The 3,144-nt window shown below is 35.8% G+C and overlaps 1 long non-coding RNA gene across 1 annotated transcript; it reads right to left on the bottom strand.

Annotated features, from left to right (window-relative positions):
- Positions 1–437: 437 nt before the first annotated feature.
- On the bottom strand, positions 438–2,613 carry LOC139071743 (uncharacterized). The gene is made up of 2 exons (XR_011521560.1): positions 1,140–2,613; positions 438–919 (listed from the first exon to the last, which is right to left on the bottom strand). It is a non-coding gene; the product is annotated as an uncharacterized lncRNA (long non-coding RNA).
- Positions 2,614–3,144: the final 531 nt, after the last annotated feature.

The following is a 3,144-nucleotide window of genomic DNA, read 5'->3' as shown; positions in this document are numbered from 1 at the left end:
CAGAATGCAGAGCAGAGTTTTGGGAGCTCCGTGTGTGTGTGTGTGAGTGTACAGCGCTGGGTGTGTGTGTGAAGGCCTGATGCGGTACCAGAAAATAAATAAATAAGATAAATAAGAGCTTTAAAAAGTTGCAACTCGTATATGTAAATTACACTGCAGTGCTAAAATTAATGTTTGGAGCTACGCAAAATTCAAATTCTGCAACCCTGTTCTGATCAGTCTTTGAACAGAACACCATAAGTTAATAAATAAAAGGTTTTTAAAGTAACATATGCATATGTATGTGTGTATGTATGTATATGTGTATACATATATATACATATGTAGTGTAGAAGCGTGATAATCATTTGTGTGTGGGGCAGCATGTGAGTGACCCCGATCTGGGGGTTAAGTGACCTGGAGATGAAAAAAGGGAAAAAACCACCAAGAAACGCAAGTAAGGATGTAAATGACAGCTTTATTTTAGAAATATAGTCATATAGCTGCTAAACAGTAAAATCAAAACAGATCTGCAGAAAATAAATATATAAACTATTCCTCAGAGCGCTCTCAAAAAAATTGCAATTGGATTTGCTCTAATGTTACATAAGGCCTGCTTAAAAGCATAGTAAGCATTAAATTCTGAAAATAACCAGTGCAGTGTTAAATAAATTCTGTGCTTAAAATATTATATATATATAGAGAGAGAATAAATAAGTGACGAACTGACTTACCTTAAAAAAATAATAATAATAATAAAAAGAGACTGTGACAAACAAAGAATGTCTCTGTGCCTTGTGAATGAGTGAATGTGTGTCTTCTTGCATGAGCTGCTTTCGCTGGATCTTCTGAATGACTCAGTTTTTAATAGAGGAAGCAGCTGCTTGAGAAAACAGGGTGCGGTCCATGTTTTTGCTAGACGGTTATTTAGTTCAAGAGACTGTGGAAACAATAGAAAAAGAATTTATCGTTAGTGTGAGGACAAGAAAATCCCTTAAAATACAAAAGTTGTATGGTCGTGGTTATAAAGGAAGTATTTTGTCTGATTATGGGCCGTGGAGTCAGCTGGACTCCCTCGCTCTCACAGTTTTTCTGTGTAACATGCAGTTTTAAGCAATTTGTGCCTTTAGAAAGGATATTTTTCGGTGTTTTGGACGTACCTTAAGGCTTCTGGTTAGGGTATTCAGGAGATCCTTCCTCTCGGACAGATCTAGTGAGAATGACTGGAGTTTCAGCCTGGGGACCTGACTCCACCCACTTTTACACACAGGAGTCCCGCAGTCTAAAAATAGCACAGGGTACTGCGAAAAGCAGCTCTGAACCTCTCAGGATCATCTTTATGAAAACCATAAAATTAACAAATAATCAGTCAGGAAATAAAATATTTGTTAAATCTTGCTATAAAACAAAATCCAATAATTGTCTTGCCTCAACTTTAAGAACCATTAACGTTAATGGCTGGATTTTGAGATGCTGAATAATGAAAAAACAGATAAACTAAGTATTATTTCCTGTAACCTGGCTAGAAACTGTACTAGGCTGTTTTGAGTTAAAAACTGGTAGTTATTTTCCCAAAATAAAATAGATAAATAAAAAATGAAAGGAGGGATCTTGCATTTGGGATAGATTGTGCCTAAAGTTTAAAACCTGTGTAGAACCGATTTGACGAGTCAGAAAAATTGTGCAAAGGAAATAGTCTAGATTTACCTTTGAGTCAATAAAGTCGACTAAATATTAGAAACCTTCGTTGATTTTGATTTGTAAAAGAGAAAGTTCTGTCCTTTCAACTCAATCAACATATTTAAGGAAAACGTTTGCTGTGCATTGTGGAGGCATGAACTTTACTGGGTGGGCCTGTCACAACCAGCTGCAAAGAATGTTTGGCTCTGACTTCTATACAAAGAGAACCTGGAAGCCCTCACCAAAAACTGTGACTCATAACATCAAGACGGGGAGCACTACAAGATGGACAAAGAGGCAGAAACTTATTTGCCCTGCTGCTGATGAAACAAAGTACAAAAGGGGGAGCATGTGTGCCAACATGTGAACTTTAATCAATGACGGTGGTCATCCTGGACTTACAAAGAGAGGCTCAAAAGAGACTGTTTCCTATGGTTACACCCAGTAAAAGAGTGCTTGCTGCAGTCAGGTAATGAACAAGGCTTTTTGGCAACAACCAGTTGAATTGATGAAATGTCAGAACTGTGGAAAATTTACTAAACTACTGTAGAACATAGTTAACTGAGAAAGTTAGCCTAAAAAAAGATAATAATAATATCAATAAATAAATAAATAATAGGATTAGTAACCTGGATTTCAGCCCAACTCACCATTGGACGTCAATATAATCTTTATTGTCCTAGGATTCTCAGCTGCAGCGGACATGCAGTAAAGCCTTATTTTCTTTTCAAAACGGAATACATCAGCGTCATCACTTATCTTCATTAGTTAAGGAAACGGTGTCTATTTATAAGTCTAGGAGAACGCTTTAGGCTTCAACAGTTCTCTCCTTCGAGCAAACATGCGCAAATTTCCGGATAGTTTATAGTAACGTTCCATCCCATTCCTTTCATTGCATAAAAATAAACATTAAATGAATAATTTGGCATTCAGCTGACTAAATGATTCATGGAACATCTCATCCGAGACAACAGTGTTGTTTCAGCTCCGTTGAGTTTCCCAACAGATCTAGCCAAACCTAGCTGATCCTATATTTTTCTATCAGCTGTAAGTTCTAACGTAGAAAATAATGTCACAAAAATAGTGAATAATTGTACCCCTCATTCGATAAAAATTATGTTCACATTTTTATCTTGTGAAATCTTTAACATAATATTTTTAAATGGCCTTTTTGACGACAATTGGCTAAAAAGTCTTTAAGATTATCATCACAGGATGGCATGATAAATAAGTAAATAACATAAATAAATAAATAGACAAAAATAAGAGAGAAAAAGCAAAATTAATTAAATGAAACGTAATAGTGATAAAACGTTAAATTGATCTAAAATCTGTCATTCAGCGCCACTGGAAAAAGGAAGAGGATAGGGGAGTATTTCTTAGCACAAATCACGTTATTGATTTAGCAATGCAGCTTAATTTCAGATGCTTTAAGGATGATACTAACTTGTGTTATAGATGGAGGAGTAGCACAGAAACACTTCT

This window comes from Nothobranchius furzeri, chromosome 9 (genome assembly GCF_043380555.1).
Source record: "Nothobranchius furzeri strain GRZ-AD chromosome 9, NfurGRZ-RIMD1, whole genome shotgun sequence".
Taxonomy (NCBI): domain Eukaryota; kingdom Metazoa; phylum Chordata; class Actinopteri; order Cyprinodontiformes; family Nothobranchiidae; genus Nothobranchius; species Nothobranchius furzeri.
This window is presented reverse-complemented; position numbering and strand designations above follow the sequence as displayed.